General features: G+C 41.4%; 1 long non-coding RNA gene across 1 annotated transcript; it reads right to left on the bottom strand.

Annotated features, from left to right (window-relative positions):
• Positions 1–9,094: 9,094 nt before the first annotated feature.
• LOC116663380 lies at positions 9,095–23,707 on the bottom strand. The gene is made up of 4 exons (XR_004319625.1): positions 23,697–23,707; positions 21,662–21,667; positions 13,717–13,719; positions 9,095–9,244 (listed from the first exon to the last, which is right to left on the bottom strand). It is a non-coding gene; the product is annotated as an uncharacterized LOC116663380 (long non-coding RNA).
• Between the last annotated feature and the right edge of the window lie 1,824 nt (positions 23,708–25,531).

The following is a 25,531-nucleotide window of genomic DNA, read 5'->3' as shown; positions in this document are numbered from 1 at the left end:
GCCTTCAAGGGCAGGGACTCTCAGGCTAGTATTTGGGAACCCGGGTGAGTAGAATTATTCATGGCAGTTGCATAAGGTAATGAAAGGTCTGTACAGAAATGAGAGGGAGGGGCTTTGTAGCAGCTGGCATATAACCATTAGGTGACATTCTTATGCCTGGAAGGGTTTTGAGTGCAAGGAACGGCCACAACATAAAATACATCCTTTAATTGGCACTAACACCTCATCCTTGCATCTTGCGATTGAGTTCAGAAGATATTTATACACCCCTTTTTCCTCTTTTGAGCCTCTCAGAAACTTTCCAAGATGAGCAGGAAAGCTACTCTTTGCATCTTACAGACGAAACAGTACCAAGTACAGAATTCGAAAGCGCATCAAAGAAATGATTGATTCTTTCCTTTCTGGAGACTTTTTACTACCCCCGCATTGAACAATGTGTTTGGAGAATTAGGACTAGCTGGGTTATACAGGTGATTCCATCACTCATTTTTGTGAACAGCATAATGTTTTGGTCATACACGTATTCGTTTTCAGATTCTTTTTCACTAAAGATTACTACAAGATATTGAGTATAGCTCTTTGTGCTATACTGAAGAAATATTTTGTCTATTTTTATATGTGGTAGTTAATATTTGCAAATCTCAATCTCTCAATTTATCCCACCCCCTTGTACACTGTCTTGATTTGTTCCCATCCACAGGTTCCAGCTGGTACCCTGCGTGGGAAGAGGCTTGTGTACACCACCCCCCTTTGCCCTCAGCCCTGGTCACGCTGGCATTTCTCAAGTGGGGCCCCCATCGTGGCAACTAAAAGCATCCCCTCAAACACCAATGGGAAGAGGGCAAGGCTGCTCGCTGGTCCTCGTGCCAAACTGTCCATCCTGACTCCACCGCTGAGTGTTCCCCACGACTCTGGCAGAGCCTGGCTAAGAGAGGAGGAGTCTGGGCAGTAGAGATGGTTTCACTGAGAAGCCTGAAAAGTGTGAGCATTGTAAATCCAGGCAGAGGTTGCATCTCTGGGGATTGGGATACTGAAGCTGCCCAACCTCGTAGCGGTTACATCCAGCTCCTCAAGAGAAGTGTTCATGGCCAAAGCTCCACATGCCAGCCCATCAGCAAGACCCTGACATCGTTCCTCCCAGTGATACATTTAACCCCTCCCCAGAACACCGCTGCCTTCCTGACCCATCCATTGCACAGATGAACTCTCTTTGCACACAAATTGCCTTCAGTTTTCCATCTTCACCCCTTCCCTTCTCCATGGATGAGGGAGGAGCGGAGACACACAGACAGGCAGAAGGTCTGCACTGCGTCTAGGACAAAGGGATGTCAGAGGCAAGATCAGATGGGGCATGCTCGTGTGTCTGCAGAAGCACACAGACCAGAGCAGACAGGTTGAATTCTATCTCAGTATGGGACCAAGACAGGCCAAGATGGATGTACAGAGACCCCTTCAAACCAATGCTTTCAGTGTATCTGTGAACTCCCAGACCTCAGCATCACCCCCAGAGAGAAAGCAAGCAACAGTACAATCCTGAATTTGACTAATTTTGCTGGGTACAAAAGGTTGGTTAAAGTGTCTACCTGTATTGAAAAATCTCTCACAGACTTGGCTTGGGGATATTCGCGCCTTCCTTCCGCAAGGGGACAGTCAGGTGGTGCTGAAAGAGAGGCCGGCTACTCGTTCCCCTCTGCCCCCAGCCATGGACCAAGGACGCCACCTTCATCACCAAGTTGCTGAGGTCCATGTTAGTGCCTGCCCATCACACTAGCCCTCTGTTGGTAAAGACACTGGTTTTCACCCCACCCCAGAGAATTAGACTTGGTGAGAGTGTCAATCAGCTGTGTACCAGCCTCCTCTGGTCAAGGGAAGGGTGCATGACCCAACCTCAGCCAATCAGCCCTCTCCTTGGAGTAGAATGATGAGAGAACAGGGAATCGGGGGAGCGGATCCATCCCAGTCACTATCCCGTGGGTCCTGCCGCTTGAATCCCCCCAAAAGCTGGTTCCCATCCCTTTCTGAGGTCCAGTTCTCCAGCTAATCCTTCCTTACTAAGGATTATTCCCTAGCCTTCTTAGAAATTACTTTTTTTTTTCCTTTTGCTTCATTGGCCAAAAGCAATTTCTATTGCAACAACCAAAATATCCTAACGAACCCAGGAAGACTGAGGAGAGGAAATGGCGTGTAGGAAGCGCAATAAGGAGGCAGGAAGGACAGTAGGGATGAGAAAAAAGTGGAAGCGGGTGTCATCTAATCTCCATTAGCCAATCTTTTGTCTCCTAGGCAGGAATGTAATCTCCCTCCATAACCCAAACCTTACTGAATTTCTGCTTTTGAAAGTTTTGCATTAATTTATGTTCCCAACATCGTGTATGAGACTTTCTGTTTTCGTACATTTTCCCTGACCTTTGTTATTGTTCGATTTATCCACTGGTTGGGAAATAGCCTGCCTGACATCTAGATGAGGCCATGTGACCAAAATGATGTGCGCCAGTTCCAGGCCGAGGTGGCTGAGAAGGGGGTATCTTTATATTCCCTCTTTTCTCTTCCAGCGGCTGGATGTGGGCGATCACAGCCCCCTGGGAATTCCTATGGTGGAACCTCAAGAAAGAAGGGGCCTGATCCCCAAAACACACTTGGAGGATGGTAACTTACCAGTCCGGATCATCCGCTTTCATTCATTCTTTTTTTCCCCATTTTTAAAAATTGAAGTATAATCAGTTTACAATGTTGTGTCAATTGCTGGTGTACAGCATGATGTTTCAATCATACATATACATACATATATTCCTTTCCATATTCTTTTTTGTTAGAGGTTACTACACGATATTGAGAATAGTTCCCTGTGCTTTACAGAAGAAATTCGTTTATCTGTTTTATATATAGTAGTATCTGCAAATCTCAAACTCCCAATTTAGCCCTTCCCACCCCCTTTCCCCCGGTAACCATAAGTTTGTTTTCTATGTCTGTCAGTCTTTTTCTGTTTTGTAAGTAAGTTCATTTGTGTCTTTTTTTTTTTTTTTAGATTCCCCATATAAGTGATATCATGTGGTATTTAATGTTCTCTTTCTTGGCTTACTTCACTTAGAATGACATTCTCCAGGATCATCCATGTTGCTGCAAATGGCATTATTTTATTCTTTTATATGGCTGAGTAGTATTCCATTGTATAAATATATCACAACTCTTTTGTCAGTACTCTGTTAATGGACATTTAGGTTGCTTCCATGTCTTGGCTATTGTAAATAGTGCTGCTATGAGCATTGGGGTGCAGGTGTCTTTTCAAATTAGAGTTCCCTCTGAATATATGACCAGATGTGGAATTACTGGATCATAGGGTTAAGTCTATTTTTAGTTTTTTGGGGAATCTCCAAACTGTTTTCCACAGTAGCTGCACCAAACTACATTCCCACCAGCAGTGTAGGAGGGTTCCCTTTTCTCCACACCCTCTCCAGCATTTGTCGTTGTGGACTTTTGAATGATGGCCATTCTGACTGGTGTGAGGTGATACCTCATCGTAGTTTTGATTTGCACTTCTCTGATCATTAGCGATACTGAGCATTTTTTCACGTGCTTATTGGCCATTTGTATGTCTAGGATCATCCACATTAGATTTTACACAAAGGAGAAATGAACTAACTTGTCTGAGCCATTGTCCATTTGGGATTGTTACAGCATCTCTTGTTCCCCTGATCCATACTCTGTACCCCAATAATTCCAGTTCTAAGGATACTAGTACAAGTACACTATTTTTAATTGAAAAATAAAGATAGCACCCCAGTTGTCCATTTGCCGAGAAATGGATAAATGAATTTGACATAGTCACGTGAAGGAATACTATACAACACTCAGAAAGACTACCTAGATGTAAGTTTTGATACCTGGGTGGGAAGAATATACCACAGGGATGGCTGATGGAGTGGGAGTGGAGGAGAACTAGGAAGAGGAAATTTATTTATCTCAAAATATATATCATAATTTGTTTGGGAAAAAAACAGATTAGATGTAAATGTATCTGACTGCTAACTTTTGTTCATTCAGTACGGCTGATTCTTGGATGCCTGTTTATTATCATTTATACGTTTTCTGCTTTTCTTACTGATTTTTCAACAGCAATGAAAGTATCCAAGGAGAGAAAACTGCCGTCTGTTTCTCCAGGACCTGGAAGCAGAGAGCTCTTCAGAGTAAGAACTGCAGTTCCCTGCTGGGTGCTCAGAGGCTGCTTCTTCCATTACATGGGGACATTTTCTGCTGAAGATAAAAAAACAAAAACAAAAACAAGTTCACACCTTATTCCCTTCTACCTTTCCCTTTCCATTTCCATTTCGCCTGAAAGCATCATCAACACCAAAGATAAGAACATTCTCCCGCTGCTTGCCTACGGTTGAGATTCCAGCTGAAAACATTCTAAGTTCAAATAGGAAATTAATTCCCATGAGTAATAATCATGGCAACCCTTTCCCGCATAGGAGCAGGGGGCACGTGATACAAACGTGCTCCGCCAAACAGAAGAGAAAGCATAGCTCCAAACATGTAAAGTGTTAATGAAGTTCAACGTGCGTTTCCCCCTTCACATAAAACAAACATTGAGGAGTCCAGGGATGCGGAGTTTCAGACGTGCTGAGGATTTCATCACAGTCTGGTATTAGCAGAAAACCCCGTTACAAACATTCATATCACTTAACTTTGCATTTCTAATTGATGAACGCTTTCATTGCCCTGGTGTCATAAAAAACAAAGACAAAAATCCACGTGAAATCAGGTGCAAACCCGAGCTGCCTTGGTGCAGCCAGAAACTATTTTTCTATTTCTAGAATTCTCAGAGGTAATCTCACAAGGTTTGAGTGCATCAGGTTGGGAAGTTATTGTTTTAGAAGGTGGAAACAGTTTCAAGAACTGGGTTAGACAATTTTCTGGGTCCAGAAAGACATGTACCACTTCCCTAAATTCCATCTTATCTGCCCATTCGCCCTCTCATTAGAGAAATTATCGCCACGTATTAGGCAGGCAGAAGTCCCAGAAAGCCAATCCCACAATGCAGATTTCTCAGTCGGGGCTAGTATGTGGCTTACTGCTACATCTTATTGCCTAACCTCCCTGTCTCCCCAGAAACAGTGCCGGACTTAGAATCCGCGGCTGGGAGAGGCTTGCCCTGCACATCCTAACTGATAAAGACCCTGCATTTAGAGCATGAAGATGTGCAGAGAAGTACGTGGAGTCTGGTTTGCCAGCTAAGAGCTGTGGACTACATCTGAGTCCTGTGGAAAGAAAGGAAAAGACTCTTTAATGACCACGTTTGAGACAATAATTGGATTGAATCGTTGGGGAGGCTGAACGGAAGTCAGACTGAAATTGTTCTTGCCCGACTGGGCTGAGCTGTATTTCATGTGATAGCACATACAGAAGCAGACTGTGGGGACTGCTCTGTCTGATGGTTATGGAGTTCTTATTGGGACCAGGGGTTGATACCCGGGGTGGCTCTGCAGGGAACAGATGTGGTCATCCCCCTGGGATGTTCTAGTACAAGGAACAGGGGCTTCAGACGTGGACCTTCGAGATGACATTATCTATCTCCTCTTCCCCAGGTTCTTGGGCTCATTTTGCCCAGAGTTTGAAGGATGGAGATGCTCAGAGCACTTTTCAATGACAGGAGGAGGAAGTAGCCTTATAAAAAAAATCCTAGAAGGGTCCAGGCCTGTGCATTCATTCCTCCCTGATGTATTTCCATCTCGCTTTTCTCAAACTTCAGTAAATTCTCATTAAAAAGGTACAGGTCTGGTCTCTGCTATGCATGGAAAGTTAAGGCGTCAGTGGTACAAAGAACAACTTCCCTCCCTCTTGCCATCACTGGGGCCAGCTATGCCCAGCGGTCAGTATTCTGGGGGCCACTGGCAGCAGCAGTGGTGGGACCGCCCAGGCCGCAGCTGCTAATGAACCTGGACTCAGACCTGCATCAGTGAAGCTCTCTAGCCTCCACATGCGTCCGTCCACGTTCCTGCTCCTCTGGAAAGAATGAGGACCCTACACTGAAGCATCTTTCAGGACCTCAGACAAATCAAGGAAGCAGTCCCGGGAGGTTCTGGACGTCTGGTTAATTCCATCAGCTGGGCTTGGAGTTGTTTCATATGAAGTATTGTGGTTCCTAATACCCATTCTCCCCTTCTTTCTTTAGTGAGTGAACCCCTGAAATGTAGCTGGGTGGGAGGCATCAGCTTGAGCCTGAGCATTACTCAGTTAGGAGATACACAGTTAGGAGACAGGATAGACCAAGTAACAAACAGGCCCTCAAAATATGGCAGCTTAGACCAGTTAAAGTTTATATGTCCCTCATGGAGAAAGGAGGAAAATTAGTGATGTGGTCTGGTACGGTGGCTCCATCCATCAAGGTGAAGAACACAGTATATGCGGAAGAGCAGAAGCCGAAGTGAGATCAGTATCAGAGATAAAAAGATGCACAGTGTGTCTGGAGGAGGATAACCCCCTCCAGACTTTGCTCTCCAAGGTTCCCACAGCCCAGGGGCGTGTAAGTGGGGAATCTGGCTTAGCGCCTAGAAAATGCTCCAAGCAGAATCAGCCCACAAATAAATCAGTGGCATCTCCAAACGCAGAATCCAGGTTTTGTCCGCACGACCTCCAGCGGGCATAGCAGCAAGGCAGGCTAATACTCCAATTGCAAACTTATTTCTACTCAAAATAGTGAGATCCAGGCTCATTGTCCACAAAGCAGAGTGATTTGCCCTCCAGCATCTTAAGGAGGTTGGGGGAGGGGACGGGCTGGTGGACTTCAGAAGGGAGGACAAGAAATGCGTCTGAGTCCAAGTGCGCTGAGGTTTGTGAACTACGTACTTCAATAATGGCTGGGGATTTATTTATTACATCCAAGTGGAGTTTTTTTGTGTTTGAATCAAAAGCACACATAAAAGCCTATTGTAGAAAATCAGGCCCTATTATAATATAAATGTGCATGATATAAAGCAAACTAAAAGGGAAAAAAAGGGTTTTAAAAGTACAAATAAACTACGGAGCTTATAAATTATGGGAGAGTTGAGGGTGACGGGGAGGCTCTGAGATGGCTCTTCTGTGCTCTGCCTGACCGGAGTCTCCATCACTCCAACCAGCTCTTGCTAAAAACACGCTTCAGTCGGACAAATGGGAAATGAAATGGGTCTTCCTTCCCCAGTCCTCAGAACCAGGACTGTTGTAATCCCATTGGATTGCCTGCTTCAGGTTTTATGGAGCTAAGCAGAGGAGGAATAAAAAGACAGGGGGAAAACACAGAGAAGAAGCGAAGTAGAGCTCCCCAAAGTATTTTGCGCATCTCCAGTAACAGGAAGTGGCATTAAAACAGCCCCCTCTTTGATCTCAAGCAATGCTCCAATTGACAGGGATTCCACCCTGTGTCGGTCTGCCTTTACTGTAGGAGGGCGCACTAAATGGCTGGAGTTCTGATGCTGGGCTAATTTTTCACCCTGGGTAGCTTTTTCTTTTTTTTTTTAAACGGATGGTTTTGTAAATGGAATTGTTCTCTTAATTTCATTTTCAGATTGTTCACTGTAAGCGTATAGCAATATAATTCATTGCTGTGTTTTGCTCTTGTATCCTGTAACCCTGCTAAACTTGTTTCTTAGTCCTAACGGGGCTTTTTTAGTGGATTTTTTAGGTTTTTCTATATACAGGGTCATGTTATCTGAAAATAGAGGTAGTTTTATTTCTTCCTTTGCAATCCCTACAACTTTTATTACTTTCCCTTGCCTAACTGCCCTGGCTAGAACTTCAAGGATAATGTTGAATACAAATGACAAGAGCAAAAATCCTTGTCTTGTTCCTGAGGTGAGCTGTGGGTTTTCTGTAGATACCCTTTATCAGATTGAGGAAGTTCCCTGCTATTCCTAGTTCGTTCGGTCTTTTTATCATGAAAAGCGTTGGATTTTGTCAAATGCTTGTTTCTGCTTCTATGAGATAATCATGATGTTTGTGTTTTGTTTTTTTCTATGGATGTGATGTTTTACATTAATTGACCGCTGGATGTGACGCCAACATTGCATCCCTAAGAGGAATCCCACTTGGTAAATGCATATAATTCTTTTAAATATTGCTGAATTCGGTTTGTTAATAATTTGTTGAGGATTTGGGGGTCTGCAGTCATAAGAGATATTGGTATGTAATTATATTTTCTGATGATGCCTTTGTCTGGTTTTGGTATCAGGGTAACACTGGCCTCATGAAATGAGTTGAGAACTACTTCCTTCTCTTCTTTTTGGAAGAGTTTGTGAATAATTGGTATTAATTCTTCCTTAAATGTTTGGTAGAATTCACTGATGAAGCCATCTAGGCTTAACGTTTTTCTTTGTTAGTATTTTTTTAAGTTATTAATTCAGTTTTTTCACTTGGCATGGGTATATTCAGACTGTCCACTTGTTTTGAGTCACTTTTATTAGTTTATGTCTTTCTAGGAATTGTCCACTTCATCTACGGTATTTAGTTTGTTGGAGGACAGTCGTTTATACTAACCCATTTATAGTGCTTTTTCTTTCTGTAAGATCAGTAGTAACACCCCCTTTCATTTCTGATTTCGGTAACTTTAATCTTTTCTCTTTCTTCTCCCACTGTTATTGAAATATAATTGACATACAGCGCTGTATACATTTAAGATGTACAGCATAATTATTCGACTCACACATGTCTTGAAGTGATTATATCAGTATGTTTAGTGAGCATCCATCATCTCATAAAGACGCAAAATTAAAGAAATGGAAAAATATATTTTTCCCTTGTGATGGGAACTCTAAGATGTACTCACATAACGAGTTTCCTTGTAACATACCACAGTGTTAACTATCTGTTAACTCTCATATGTAACGTACAGCAGCATTAACTACATCCTGCTGCGCATAACATCTCTAGTACTTCCTGATCTTTTGTACCTTTTGACTGCCTGCATCCAGTTCCCCCTCCCTATTCTCCCTGCCTCTGGTAACCACAAATGTGATCTCTTTTTCTATGTGTTTGTTTGTGACGTTTAAATGACATAAAACACTATATTAGTTCCTATTATTAAAACATAGTGATTTGATATTTCTATATATTTCAAAATCATCACCATAAGTCTAGTTATAATATGTCACAGTATAGATATTGCATAGTCATTTGACTATCTGCCCCAAACTGTATATTTCATACCCGTGACTCATGTATTTTGCAGCCGGAAGTTTGTACCTCTAAATCTCCCTTACCTATTTCGTTTCTTGCTTTTCACCCTCACCCAGTCCCCTCCTCTCTGGCAACCACCTATTTGTTCTCTGTGTCTAAAACTCTATTTCTGTTTTGTTATGTTTGTTCGTTGGTTTTGTTTTTTAGATTCCAAGTACAAGTGAAATCAGACAGTATTTTTCTTTCTCTGTCTGACTTACTTCACTGAGCATAATACTTTCTAGATTCATCCACGTTTTTGCAAATGGCAAGATTTCTCTCTTTTTATTGTGATCAAGCCAGCTAAAGGTTCATCAATTTTGTTGATTTTTGTCAAAGAACCAGCTTTTGGTTTCAAAGATTTTCTCTATGGTATTTCATTCATTTCTATTCTAATCTTTTTTATGTCCTTTCTTCTGTTTGCTTTTAGGTTTAGTTCACTCAGTGTCTTAAGGTGGAAGGTTAGTTATTGATTTGAAGTCTTTCTTCTTCCTTAATACAAGCATTTATGGCTATAAAATTCCCTCTAAGATCTGCTTTACTTACATCTCGTAAGTTTTGGTTTATTGTGTCTTCATTTTCATTCATCTCAAGCTATTTTATGATTTCTCTTTATTTCTCCTTTAACCCAATGGTTATTCAGGAGTGTGTGGTTTAATTTCTGCTTATTTATGAGTTTCCCAAGTTCTTTCCTGACTTCTACTTTCATTCCACTGTGATCAAAGAACATACTTTGTATTATTTCTGTCTTTTACATTTATTGAGATGTGTTTTACAGCCTAGCACATGGTCTATCACGGAGAATGCTTCATGAGCCCTTGAGAATGTGTATTCTACTGTTGTTGGATGGAGTGTCCTATAAATGTCTATTAGGTCTACGTAGTTTATAGTGTTGTTGAAGTCTTCTATTTCCTTGTTAATGGTCTGTCTAGTTATTCTACATTATTAATATTAATATATTAGTTATATATTAATATATTATTATACATTATCAAAAGTGAGGTATTGAAGTTTCCAACTATTATTGTTGAACTATTTCTCTCTTTATTTCTTTTTTTTAATTGAAGTGTAGTTGATTTACAGTATTGTGTTAGTTTCAGGTATACAGCAAAGTGATTCAGGTATGTATTTTTTCTGATTATATCCACTATAGGTTATTACAAGATATTAAATATAATTTCCTGTGCTATACAGTAAATCTTTGTTGCATATCCATTTTATGCATAATAGTTTATATCTGTTAATCCCATACTCCTATTTTGTCCCTCTCTCTCTCCCTTGGTAACCATAAGTTTGTTTTCTATGTCTGTAAGTCTGTTTCAGTTTTGTATATAGATTCATTTGTATTTTTTTTAGATTCCACATATAAGTGATACCATATAGTATTTGTCTTTCTCTGTCTGACTTAGTTTTCTAAGTCTACTATTCTCCAGGTCCATCCATGTTGCTACAAATGGCAATATTTCATTCTTTTTATGGCTGAGTAATATTCCATTGTGTGTATGTATATATATATACCATATCTTCTTAAGCCAAGTGTCTGATGGGCTCTTGGGTTGTTTCCACGTCTTGGCTATTGTAAGTTGTGTTGCTATAAATATTCAGGTACTTTTCAGATTAGAGTTTTCATTTTTTCTGGATATATACACCTGGGGATGGGATTGTTGGACCATCTAAATTGTAGCTCTATTTTTAGTTTTTGAAGTTACTTCCATATTGTTTTCCATAGAGGCTTCACTAATTTACATTCCCTCCAACTGTGTAGGAGGGTTCCCTTTTCTCCACATCCTCTCCAGCATTTAATAACTGTAGACTTTTTGATGATAGCCCTCCCTTTATTTCTGTTCAGTTTTGCTTCATATATTTGGTGGTATGTTATTATTAAGTGAGTGTGTGTTTATTATTGTCATATCTTTCTGATGGATTGACCTCTTTATCTCTAGTAACATTATTTAAAGTTTATTTGGTCTGTCACAACTGGAGTGGCTGATAAGTACATATGTCAGTATAGCCACTCCAGTTTTCGTGTGTTTGTTTTTTGCATATCTTTTTTGATCCTTTTACTTTCAATCTGCTTGTATTTTTGAATCTAAAGTGTATCTCTTATAGACAGTATATCATTGGAACACTTTTAAAATCTAGTCTGGTAATCTGTCTTTTGATTGAATTGTTTAATCCAGTCACATACACTGTTATTAGTGATACAATTCAATTTATGTCTGCAGCTTTGCTTTTTGTTTTTTATATGTCTCGTATCTTTTGTTGTTTCTCTATCCCTTCTTTACTGTTATTTTTACATTAAGTGATACTTGACAATGTGGTATTTTAACTTCCTTATTGCTTTTTTCACTCTGTTTTAAAAGTTTTTTTAGTGGTTGCTCTAGGACTTACCACATACACCTAATCATGGGAGAACTGGCTTCTGTTTTATACTAGTTTAATTTCATTGATACATAGAAACATTACTTCTAGATAGTTAGATTCCTCATTCCTTCTTTTTGTCATTTTTTGGGTACATATTAGGCCTATTAATGTTACAAAGAAAACAATATATGACTAAAATTATTACATTACAATCTGTAGTCATTTCTTCAGCCCAATAAAGCTTTCTTCCCACCCACCTCCTTTGTGCTGTTGTTGGCCAACACATTACACATATCCTACATATTTATGTGTCATAGGTCCCCAAATATGTTATGTACACATTGCTTTATGCAATGCATTTTAAAATCAGTTCAAAGAAAAGGAGGAAAATGTGTACCTAAACTATCTTCTAAAATTACATAACTACCTTTACCTTATCTCTTTGTTTTTTGTGTGAATTTAGTTACCATTTGGGGAAATTTGCTTTCAGCCTGAAGAAGTTCCTTTAGTATTTCTTATAAGGCAAATCTGCTAGCAACAAGTTCTCCCAGGTTTTGTTTATCTAGGAAAGCTTTTATTTCACCTTCATTTTAAAAAGATAGCTTTGCTGGATATAGAATTCCTAGTTTACAGTTTTTTCACTTAACATTTTGAATTTCTGGTCTCCATTGTTTCTGCTGAAAAGCCAGCTGTTAATTTTATTGGGGTTTCCTTGTAAGTAATAAGTCAAATTTCTCTTGCTGCTTTCAAGATTTTCTCTTTGTCTGCAACTTTCAACGTTTTTATTATAATGTGTCTGTGTTTTCTTTGTATGTATCCTACTTATAGTTTATTGAGCTTCCTGGATGTGTAAGATGTTTTTCAATAAAATTGGGGGTACTATGAACAACTCCATGTCCACAAATTTGATAACCTAGGTGAAATGAACCAAACCCTTGAAAGACACATTCTGCCAAAACTCACACAATCTGAATGGACCTCTATCTGTTAAAGAAATTAAATCAATAATTAATATCCTTCTAAAACAGAAAGCATCAGGCCCAGATGGGTTCACTGGTGAATTCTCCCAAATATTCAAGGAAGAAATTATATCAATTCTTTACAAGCTCCTTCAGAACACAGAAGTAGAGGGAATTCTTCCTAACCCATTTTATGTGGCTAGTATTACCCTAGTACAAAAACTAGACTAAGAAGACTACAAACCAATCTCTCTAAATAAATTTGTGAAGTTTTTGGCAACTATTTCTTCAAATATTTTTTTCTGCTGCTTTCTCTCCTTTTTCTCTGGCACTTCCACAAAATGTTTTCTGGTGCACTTTTCCCCTCTCTGTTCTTCAGCTGGTGTAGTCTCTATTGATCTATCTTCAAGTTCATCTATTATTTCTTCTGCCAGTTCAAATCTGCTGCTGAGCTTCTCTGGTGAATTTCTTATTTCTGTTCTTGTACTTTTCAATTTCTATTTGATTCCTTTTTTTATAACTTCTATCACTTTATTGACATTCTCTATTTGATGCAACATGGTCATTATATTTTCTTTTATGTCTTTAATCGTTTCCTTTAGTCTTGTGAATGTGTTTACAATGGATCTTTTGAAGTCATTTTCTGATAAGCACAATAGTGTTCACTCTCGCAGGCAATTTCTTTGCCTCCTTTTTTCCAGCTGTGTGGGTCATATTTTTGTTTGTTTGCATGTCTTATAATTTTTTGTTGGAAACTGGTTGTTTTAGATTGTATTGTAGCAACTCCGGAAATTAGTCTTCCTCCCATCCTCCAGGGCTTCTTATTGTTTTGTAACTGTTTATTTGTTTAGTGACTAGCTGGTTTATTTTCTTGAAATCTATTTCTTCTCCCAGTGTTAAGCCTCTGATATTTATTTTCAAAGAGAAACAGTTTGGGATATAATCACAGGCAATTTTGATGACAATGATCTTGCTAGGGTTCTCAGCCATTCTTTCTCTGATCACACCAAGCTGGTAAACTCCAAGACTTGGCAGCTGATTGCTATATTGTTTTCAACAATGCCCTGAATCATAAATTGCTGTACAATCTAATCCAATCAAATTGTGACTCCTTTGAAGGAATAGTTTCTGAGGTCAGTGTTTGATATTTGTTCTGACCACAAGAGGATTCCTCTCTAGTGACTTATTCTGAGTTTTCTCCCACACTCTACCAGGCTTACAGTTTAACCTACATTTTGAATCTCTTCCCAGTTGCCTTTTACCATAAACTCCCCAGTTTTTTATAGCATCCTTAGGTTTGACTTCCTCCAAGGACTATTGCAGAAAAATTCAATTCCTTTGTGAAAGTCTTAGGAACTATCCTTTTTATGGCCTCTTTCTTCCTTTCTTTCTGACCCCATCCTCCAGCAAAATATCTGATTCAGGATTCTGGAGCTGGAGATGGGGACAATGGCAATCTCCTCACTGAGTGATACCCCGACTCTAGGAGCTGAGCACTTGGTGAAGAAGTAGGACAGCCAGGGGTCCTCTTAGCTTGCATCTTCTGGCTTGGAAACACCACCTCACAAGCCAAGGCAAGAGTGTCCAGCGCCACAGTCCTCTCAGCATTCTGTTCCCAAGGTAGACCCTCCAGTCCACCAGAAGGGAGCCCACCTCTCAATCACACTCATCTGGAACTTAGTCTCAGCAATGGGGAGCTGTGAACAGGATGAGAAACACTGCCATCCTGCTCCTCTGGGGAAGTAAGGCTTCCATGTGCTGGGAGGTGTAGGGAAGGAAGCCCTGTGTTCTTGGCTACAGAAGTTTGGGATGGAGTCTCCCCCTTACTAAACTGGGAATGGGGAGGAAGAAAGCGACCTTGGTTTGAAACTCTCACCTTTCTTACCAAATTTTCATAAATTTTCTTGAATAGAGGATTGTTCCTTTGCTGTTCCTCCCTCCCCACCTTAGGACCATTTCCAGTAGCTTTCAAAGGTTGGAGTGCCTTTGTTTTTGTTTTTGTTTTTTATAGTTTTCACCAGTTTCACTGAGTAGTGGGTCCATGGAGATCCTTATGGCTGTCATGCCAGAATTTGATCTTACTCTGGGTAGTTTTACTTTGAATATGTAGTAGCTATTATTAGTACCATTTTGTACAAATAGCAAAGAACTTTTTAGCATAACTCTCTTCATGGTGATACCGTGAACTAAGAACGAGGTGTTGAAGTCCTAAGCTCCAATACCTGTGAATGGGACCTCATTTGGAAATACGGTCTTTGCAGATATAACCAAGTTAAGATGAGAGCATACTGGATTGCGGTGGGCCTAATCCAATGACTAATGTCCTTACGAGAGGAAGGTGTGGACACAGACAGATAATGTGGCACAGTAAGGGCGCCATGTGATCACAGAGGCAGAGATTGGAGTGATGGGACTACAAACCAAGGAACACCAAGGAGTGCTGGCAACCAGAAGAAGCTGGAAGGGCATGAACAGACCGTCCCTCAGTGCCTTCAGAGGGAACATGACCCTGCTGACTTCTTGATTCCAGACTTCCAACCTCCAGAACTATGAAACAACAGACACCTAGTCCATTTGGTAGCATCGTCCGGTGGTTTAGCTGTCTTGAAAGTCTTTAAAAAAAAACATCTGGAAGGGTCACTTCTATTTTGTTTTCCATTTGACATCACTCTTTTTCCTTTTTCGTTTCATGATCTGGCTCCATGGAGAGACTGCATTTCTGTAAACTACTTTTCAGTTACTTCTTAAAATTGGGAAATTCTTGGTTTCTAGAAACTTGTTTTTAATAGTACATTTTGACTGCCGTACCCCCAAAATCTACAATAACCCCATTTCACTGTTTAACAAGGCAATAATTAGTCCTCAAGTTGGCATACACTCCAAGGCCTCTGTTCAGATTTTCTACTCTTTGGTGACTGAGTTATTTGCCTATAAAACCTTACAGCAGTGCTAAGAGCTAAAGGAAGGGGCCATCCAGAAATCTGACTAACCACCCCCTTCCTCCCCCAGATCTGACATATTTCTATTCTTGGAAGTAGCATGTAAACCACACTGTTTGCAATATTTATATTTTTCTAACACCTAATAATTTATCCTTTTATAGTTAAAATCTGTTTCTACAGACCTTTTAAAAAATTTATTTCTTACCTCTTTGTGTCTCTCTACAATGTGGTTAATCCCAAAACACAGTGAAATTTGAGTGCCTACATCCATGCGCATAATAGTGAAGGAAAGTAAGGGAGTATCTTAAATAACTGATGGTAATTTTTGCATCTCTGGACAGACACCCCCCCCCCCCAGGTTATACTTGCAAGTGATCACTATGTGATACTCAAAGGACCCTCCAAGGTTTTGAGAACCTTGGATCATCTCACACTGCTAAGAATGTTGCACTGTTTTTAAAAAAAAAAGTATAAGAAAAAAGGGAGAAGAAAAGAGGGGAGGATGCCCCCAAACAGTGAATATTTAGAGGAATATTAATACTTCTCCCCAAGTCTGTTAATACTTTGTAGGGGCATGGGCCATATCTGAACAAAGAAAACTAAAATCCAAAGAACAAGGTACCCTAACAGTGAGAAGATTGCTCTAGAAGTGCTCTGGAAATTAAGAGCATTGATGGGTTGGCGTATAAAGGGACTGTGTGTGCACACGTGTGCACACACGTGCATGTATATGTGAGTGTGTCTTGTCTGTGTGTTTAATGCTACCTTTTGAGCATGGGCTGAAAGGAAGAGACTCTTCACATCTGGCTTCCTTCTTGATATCCCCACTCTGGCTTTCTCCACCCATTCCTTTTCTGTCTCCTCAGCTGCAGCTTACCATCTCTTAGTTAGTCCCTCAAATGCCATCCAACCACATAATTGTGATCAGCTTACAAATCTAAGAGGGAAAACATGTTAAAATGTGTCTTCATAGCACTTGTATTTTTTTTTACTGTAAAAATTATCATTTGGGTTTCATTGGACATGTGCCTAGAAGCAGGACACCCTGCCAGTGACAATTTTGCAATTTCATTGTTCTTCCAGGCCACCACTCTTTCTCAACATCTGTTAGAATCTTGGAGGCCTAAACACAGAATTGATTAAAATTCTTCCCTCATTCTTGAAACACTAAGAAGGGCCCAGATTGAGTAAGACTTTGACTCTCAAGGTTAATATTTTATATATAATGTGGAAGCTTGGATTTTTTTTTTTTTTAATTCGGCAATAGTGGACAGGATGGGTTGAATTGAAGAGAAGAAACTTCTAGAAGCCTATGGACAGACCCGGAACCAGGAGCAGTAAGGGTACAAACAAAGAAGGGTCAGTGGGAGTGGAGACTGGGGGTAATTCTGCAGAGATGTCCCCTGGGTCTGTCGACTGATGGACTTGGGAGTCACAGAAAGGGAGGATCAAGCAGTGACTTGGAGATGTGATCCGGCTGATAGGACAGTGAGTCTGAAAACATCCCTGGAGGCAGCATGGGTTGACACTGGAAAAGCACCTCGGGAAGGTGCCTGGCCTCAGAAGCCAGAGTTACTTTCTGATACAAGTCAATGTCACAAGAGCTAGAGTCCACTTCAAAGCGCTGGTTAGATTCTCCAAGCACAGCGAGTTGACCTTGAAGTTAGTCCTTCAGGAACGTGGAAAGATGACCGCCTCTCCCTAGACCCTGGCTCATTGCTGTGTTTGGGAGCCTTGTCTCACCTCTCCCCCTCTACATGGGGCTCTTGCCCTTGGAGCAGAAACTCAATGTCCTGACTTTTCAGTACAGAGCAAGACATCCATCTCTTCTTCCAGACCATGACCTGGGCAGGCAGGTGGGGCCTCCACATCTCACACCCAGAGCGGGTCATCACAGTATTTCCATAGACAGAGAGCCCAGTGATGAGATTTAAGCCGTTAAGACTGCTGTCCCCTTTGGTTTTTTTGTTTTTTGTTTTGCTTCACAGAATTTGTCCTTCTTGCTAAACAAGCCTAGATCCTACTTAGAAGCTACAAATTAATGGGAAATGCCCCTTTCCTGACCTCTTTCCTGCTCCTGCCCTTCCCGCCGACCCCCACCTCCTGCCCTTGATTCCTTTTCTTTCTCTAGATGTAAAGCCATCAAGGACTGATTAAGGTCCCAGTCGTGGTTTGATGGTGTTTGGGAACCAGGAATCATAGGCTAGCTAAAAGAATTGACCTGGAACTTGCATGTTGACTCAAGCTCTCCTTGGGTTCCCCACCCCGCCCCCACCCAAATCCAACGGACCTGCTCAGAAGTTATTTTCTCAGTCATGCCATGTGTCATCAATATTGAACAATGGGTTAAGACATTTGGACACATACTCCTTTGTCCTCTCTCCCCTGTCCCCTTCTCATTTGGCCAAAATGTCACCTTCAGAGTCCAATGTTGATCAGTTAAGCATTGGAGTGAACTTTCAAGTAAGGAATTCAGGATTTTCTGGTTTAACCAGGTAAATCTAAACAAATCACAAACCCAAAAAACAGTCATAGCTGTGCCAGCAGAAGGGCCAACATGGGAGGTACCCACTCGGATGAACGAGGCTCAGTGGATGAGACAATGCCTTGAAAAATAGGATTCCAGAGGCATGACAGGCCTGCTATACACATAGATTTAGCCTTAAAGATCAACTCTTCCACTGACAGCAAAATAAAATTCCAATTTCTTAGCATCACCTATTTCCTCGCCCTTTTCAAAACGCAAATGCCTTTGGGGAAATTACTACTTTATGGAAGTCCTTCTCACCTTAGTGGGAAATAATTTGTTAGATAACTTTCCAATCTGGATCCCAGCTGAGACAGACCCCAAGGGAACAGAGAACAAAGAAATTCACCACAAGCAGGGACACAAATAGTGATGTCCTAGTGAGAGCACTTGGCTGCAAAAATCAGAAACCAAGTCTAACTTGCAGAAAATGAATTATGAATTGGAAGGATTTAAAGATAAAAATGGTGATAGGGCAGTATATGAAATGAATAAGAAGCTTGAAGGATAGGGTTGTGGGAAGGAGCAAAAACAAAGAGGGGATACCAGCCAAGAGCTCAGGAAAGTCATCCCACAGGACCTGCTGCTTGGGGTGCCACCAATGGCGTGGTCCCGTGGGCATCGCCACCAGGTCACTGGGCTGTCGTTTCTTATGTCTGCTGTCACCTCCATGACTTCTCCATGTCACTCCTTTAAGAGCTCAAGGCCTGAATGAGAGAGTCTGGCTGAACCAGTTACGCCGCCTGCCCCACTTCCAGAAGATAAGCGGCTAGAAAAGGCTAGAAGATTCATCTCCACATAGTGGAGACAGGGCCTTACCGCTCATAGATCACAGCATTTCCTCCAAAAAGGCAGACCACCCAGGGCTGGGCCGCCAAACATGGCGAATGTCCTCTACAGTAGATAAAAATTCGAGAAGGCGCTAGGGTGGTTGGGCCTCAGCTGAATTAAGTCCTTTTCCTTGAGTTAGTTCATTTAATTTATATGCCCTAGGAGACATCTTTATCTTCAGCTTTATGGATGAGGAAACCAAGATTCCAAGAGATTGAGTAACTTGCCAAAGTTCCCACCATTAGGAGAGGATGAACAGGGATTCTGACGTGTCCCTGGTGGCTTTAACAGGCCAAGGGGGTGAGAAGCGGTGAAGTGGGAGTGGTCTGGGATCAGGAGCCTGTTTACAGGGCTAGGCATGTTGTCCCTGAAGCACTGGGCTTGGAGAAGGTGTATGCGTTGGCTCAGGCTGCCATAACAAAGCACCAGAGTCTGGGTGTCTTCAACAACAGATAGTTATTTTCTCATAGTTCTGGGAGCTGGAAGTTCAAGATCAAGGTGTCAACAGGGTTGGTTTCTTCTGGGGTCTCTCTCTTTGGCTAGTAGATGGTCATCTTCTCCCTGTGTCTTCCTGGGGTCTTTTCTGTGCTGGAACAAATGACCGTAAACCTGGTGATGTAAAACAACAGAAATATATTCTCTCACAGTTCCAGGGGCCAGAAGTCTGAAATCAAGGTATTGGCAGGACTGCACTCTTCTCTGAAGTTTCTACAAGAGAATCCTTCCTGCCTCTTCCAGCTTCTGGTAGCTCCAGGTTGTGGCTGCATCACTCCAATCTCTGCCTCAGTCTTCACATGACTTTATTCCCTACGTATGTCTCTGGGTCTCAAGTCTCCCTCTCCTTTCTCTTACTCTGGTACCTATCAGTCTTTGTAAGACTTAGGCCCCCGTATATCCAGGGCGATCTCATCTTGAGATCTTTAACATAATTACATCCTGCAAAGCCTCTATTTTACAAATAAGGTCATATCCACCGGTTCTGTAGGTTAGAACTTGGACATACCTTTTGGGGCCCACTTTTCTGTTCTGTGTACCCACATGCCTCCTCCCAGACTTAGCTCATCTTCCCACCTTCACATCCCCACTGTCCTCTTTCCCTTCCTAACCCTTGACCACAGAACGCTGGGCTGGTTTGAAGGTGAATGTTACTAGATCAGACACTGCTTCTTGTCCCCACATCAGGACCCTCAGTACCTAGGGAGGATAACTTTTTCAGTCTCCAAGTAGGAACATGAGAGCAGTCTTATAAACAGCCTCCTCACTGGGGAGGAAATAATTTCCCTATTAATATGAGCATGTTTATACAAAGAATATTTCCCCAACTGGCAACGTCACAATTCTTCAGCAAGTCTCAACAGCCAGTTGTAACTTGTTAGGGATTCATTGATTTTGGGTGGCCCAGATTTCATTGTCACCTATGATATGACCAAGGTGAGCCAAGTTCCAAATGCCTTTGGCTGTGTTTAGAGAGTAAGGAGGAGGGAGAGAGTTAAATAGCCCCCCACACAGAATCTGAAGGCTTTATTCACATGACCCAGCACTCCTTTTCCCCACTGAATAAAAAAGTTCTGTACCCAAGAGCAAGCTCGGTCTCCAGCTGGTACCTTTCCCAACATCCCCACAGGCCTCCTGGCAGCCTCTAGGCACAGAATCCTCAGGGTACGCAAGGATCCAACTCCAGGATTCTAACTCTGCCCCATCACGAGGGAGCCGGCTGTTCTTGTAGTGCGTTGTCAGTGAGTCCTCCATCGCCAGTGGAATCCCAGCAGATGGCCTGTGAACGACGGTCTTCTCAGCCTCGGGAAGACACAGGCGCAGCTCATCCAAATTGTCCAGCTGAGAACTCGGCTCTAGAATAGAATGGCTGCTCTTGGCCCAGGCACCACCATTTCAGGCAGTTCTTGCCTTTTATATAAACACCCAAGGGTGGGACTTTCAAGGGCCTCCATGCCCCCAGTCCTACTTTTCCTCCATTATAGCCAGAAACCCTTTTTTTTTTCTTTTTTCTTTTTTTTCTTTTCTTTTCTTTTATTTTTTTTGAGGCAAAGAACTAAAAAGAGCACTGGTTGTTCTCTCAGACGGGCATCAGAATGTTTAGTTGTGGGACTTTTTCCTCACGTAGCATCATTTTAAATTTGGCAGCTTCAACAAAGGTTTCAGTTACTGTTTTACTCCGTGATAGAAGTTTGGCGTATTCAGAGTTACTCAGATCTGAGAGCGGTGTCTAATACACTGGAAATGAGCAGGGGCTGCTTCATTCCTCACTCCAGTTCTAAGATTCCGTGTTGCCAGTGAGCCTCCCATCCCCTCCCCAGCCCCCCTCACCTCCCAGTGAGAGGGGGAGGCCATTTCATTAGAAATGTGGTGGGCAGCTGGGAGACAAAGGAGTTGTCCCAAATGTGGATGACAGCCACACAGGTGAGTTGATGAATGACCTCAGGTGTTACAGCTTTATGGAAATTTATGTAAACATGATGAATTGCGCACACACACACACACACACACACACACACACACATTTCCTTCCACTCCCTCCCAATACCCCTTTAAAGTGACAGAGAAGAGATGAAAAGACGTCAACCCAAAAAGGCAAAGGCAATATGAAAGGGGTCAGAGCAGAAGAGTCAGCTGAACCCCTGAAAGCTGTGATCAGATCCAGTGGTGATCAGATGAGCAGACCAGACAAGGCAGAGAACCAGGGCTGCAGAGGCCCGGCCAGAACCCAGGAAGTCTAAGGAAATAGAAACATCAGGTGTTTCTCATGGGGAAGGTCCCGGTGAGCTGAGAATGAAAATCGATCAAAGAATCACAAGTCCCCTTGCCTACGCCCCCCTGCAGCATGGGACCACCCCTCCCTTTTATCCATAAGCAAAGTCACTCTTTAGAGACAACAAAGCAGGAAGAGTCCAGGCCCAGGTGTAAACAGATGGTGAGGTCAAAGTCAAGCCCTTTCCCTCACTCGTCTCCCATCTCTGAAAGTCGAGCTTAGACCCTCCCCTCCACCACATCCCACAGTAGGAAATCAGAAAAGTCCTCTCTGAAGGAACTGGTCCCAAGTCTTGACCGCAGATAATGACATTCGAAGGTTTCTTTTTCATAAATATTTTTTATTATTTAAAAAATATTTTAAGGAGGGAGGCAATTAGATTTAATTTTAGATTTATTCATTTTTTTAATGGAGGCACTGGGGATTGAGCCCGGGACCTCATGTACACAAAGCAGGCGCTCTACCACTGAGCTGTACCTCCCCCTCGAGGATTTCTCAGCAAGATAGCCAGTTTCACTCTGGGAAACCCCACCAAAAGAAAAACTCCTGCATGCACATCTTCCTTTGCCATCGTAATAGTTGCTCATTCTTAAATATGTAAGATCTCAAAGACTAGCAGATGCTGGAGGAATGTCTTTGTGAAGAAAAACAGAAAACAACAGCAACAGAAGAGAGGAGACAGGGATAATGTAGAAATCAAGATTTTTTTTTTTTGGAAGTCTGTAATTCATATTTTAAGTGAGAAAAAAAGGAGATACTGCAGCCATAAAACAAGATCAAGTTGCCATGTAAAGAAGAACATATGAAAACGATAACAGGAAATTTTGAAACTATTATAAAAATTGGAAGCTACAGCTCAAGAAACATATTTTTAGTAGAGGACATATAAACAAGGGATTGAAAAATAAGAGGGAAAATAAAAGAAATTGAGAAGATTAGTCCCCCACATTTGAGAGCGAGACTTTCTTCGCTATGAACAAAGAAAATTTTTGAGAAATAAAATAAGAGAATTTTCCAGAACTGAAGGACCTACGTCTCCTGACTGAAAAGTCCCACCAACCACGTGGCACAATAAATGGAACCAACAGCAAGCAAAACGCAACAAAGGAGACCACCTTAAAATTTCAGGATATGGGGAAGAGTGAAAAGACTCTAGTATGTTCTAGAGAAGAAAACAGGGCGCTCAGAATGCACCAGGAATCAGAACGGCACTGGACTTTTCAGGAGCAAGACGGGGAGTCAGAAGTGTACTGCCTTCAAAATGATCTCCAACCTAGAATCTGTAGCCCCCACCTCCAAAACACATCAATCAAAATGTGAAAGTAAAATAAATACTTTTTTATTTTCAGACAAGCCAGTCTCAAAAAAAAAAAAAAAAGAAAAATTCAGGACACTACCAGAGGGTGTGATTCCCCAAAGCAGAGAAATACACCAAGAATAAGGAAGATCTGCTATCTGGAAAACAAGACATCCAACACAGATGAGAGCTCCTAGGGAGATGGGTGGGACCCCTAGGCTGATGACGGTGGTTCCACAGCCAACCTAAGAAAGCACCGGTCCAGTACTGGAAGAGGAAAGAGAACAACTCTGGAAAAGAAATGTATGGGAAAAGAAGGACTGAGCAAATACTTTATCAACTGGATCAGAAATCTCCAGAAGAATAATCATCAAGAAAAATATGAATCGCATAGATTACTTGATGTGTTAGCATGTTTTAGGAGATTTACACTCTAGCAAAGAATTTGAGGATGAGTAAAGGATAGGTGCATTACAAAATTAGGACATGAAAAAAGTGAGGCAATTATTAACTCCCGGGGAAACCAAACGGTGGCAATAAAAGAAAATAATTACAGTACACTACACAACTCAGTTGTAACCATGATATTGCAAAAACAGAATTTTGGTTTAACCAAAAATTAACCTACAGGGATAACTATGTTGGGAGAATGTGAGGACAAGTATATGAAAGGAGCCAACTTTTATATTTCGTAGTTAGAAGATAATAGAAGGGGGAGGGTATAGCTCAAGTGGTGAAGTGAATGCTTAGCATTCATGAGGTGCTGGGTTCAACCCCCAGCACCTCCTCTAAAAATCAATAAATAAACAAACCTAATTACATCCCTTCCCCCTCAAACAAAAGAAGAAAAAAGAAGAAAAGAAAAAGAAAACTACTCTGAAAATGGTATAGTTCTTTAAAAAAAGAGAAGATTATGTCTGTTACGAACTGAATGTTTGTTTCCCTCCAAAATTCACATGTTGAGACCCTACCTCACACTGTGATGTGATTAGGAAGTGGGGTCATTGGGGAGTAATTAGATGACGTCACGAGGGTGAAGCCCTTGTAAATGGGACTAGTATCCCTCAGAAGAGTCAAGGGAGAGCTTGTTTCCTCTCTATGCTCCGAACGATGTGAGGCCACAATGGGAAGTCGGCAGTCTGCAGCCCAGCAAGGGGTCCTCACCAGAACCCAACCACGCTGGCACCCTGACCTCAGACTTCCAGCCTCCAAAATTGTGAGACATAAATGTTTGTTGTTTATAAGCTACCCAATCTATGATACTTTGTGATAGCACCCTACATGAGCTAAGACAATATCTAAAATTGTAAAATGAAAAACTAGCAATATTTTGAGAATTGCTAATATTAACTACTATGTATAGAATAGATTTTAAAAAAACAAATTTCTTCTGGATAGCATTGAGAACTATATTCAATATCTTGTAGTAACCTATAATGAAAAAGAATATGAAAACATATGTATATGTATGACTGAAACATTATGCTGTACACCAGAAATTGACACATTGTAATAGACACATTGTAACTGACTATACTCCAATAAATTTTTTAAAAAGAGATTAAGAAAGCAAATTAATTAAATTTTTTTTTTAATTTTTAAAAATGGCAATGTAAGGTTTGCCACAGGGGTGGGAATGGGAGGTGGGGTGAGGAAAGACTACTTTGATTGTTGTTGTAAAACTGTTTCACTTTCTAAACTATGGACGTGTACTGACAAAAATGAAAATGAAATGTAAGATGTTTGTTGGAGGTCCGTGGCTTTTACATTTAGAAACAAAAATTCTATTAGCATAAAAAAGTACTTAAGCACTTGCTCATCCATAGCAAGTTCTAGGCGTCAGAAAAATGATTTATACCGCACTGTTCCTTAGAAAATACATTTTCAGTTGCACTCAAAACACCATAAGGGAGCATCTACTGTGCTTGGTCACTGCGGTGGAGGCTGGGGTACAAAGGTGACAAAGCCCTGTCTTCATACCTGGAGGAAGAGCCCACAGTCTGGCGAGGGTGGTCCCGCCCCGCGGCAGGCACTTTGACTTCTGCCTCCATGTGTTTCCGAGGCCAGCGCACATTACTAACGTCAGTCTAATGAGCCAGATTTTGCCGTCTGCTTTAGTTTGATTTGCACACATATTTTCACGTATAATGCTTATATGATCAAAGAAGCACAAGGAAGTTTTTTTTTTTTAAGGAATGGCTTTTTAAATTTTATTTTATTTTTATCTTATTTGTTTTTTCTTTTATTCTTATTATTTTTATTTTTACTGGAGGTACTGGCAAGAGAGGTTTTTTTAAGTTTCTTAAAGCTGAGTTAACCTCAGCATGTGTCATTTGTCCCTTCAAATTTTCATTATAAAGAGTTCAGTCGTATAAATACTAGCAAATACTGAGAGACTTGTTCGACGTGAGATTGCAATCTGGAGCTCAGAATTAAGGAGTATGTTGTGACCCAAAGATTTCTTACAACCACAGCTACAAACACAGCCTAATGCACTCAGCATACTCAGTTTAAATCCCAGCCCTCCTGGAGTCAAGGCGAGCACAGTGGTGGCGGGTCTTCACAAGCACTGTCTGCTCGGCACACCCCCCATTCTTCCTCTGGCCACGGCTCCTCCTGATTTCCATCAGGAAACTGCTCCTTCCTCTCAAAACC

This window comes from Camelus ferus, chromosome 4, assembly GCF_009834535.1.
Source record: "Camelus ferus isolate YT-003-E chromosome 4, BCGSAC_Cfer_1.0, whole genome shotgun sequence".
Classification (NCBI taxonomy): Eukaryota; Metazoa; Chordata; class Mammalia; order Artiodactyla; family Camelidae; genus Camelus; species Camelus ferus.
Note: the sequence above shows the minus strand (reverse complement) of the source record. Positions and strands in the feature narration are given on the sequence as shown.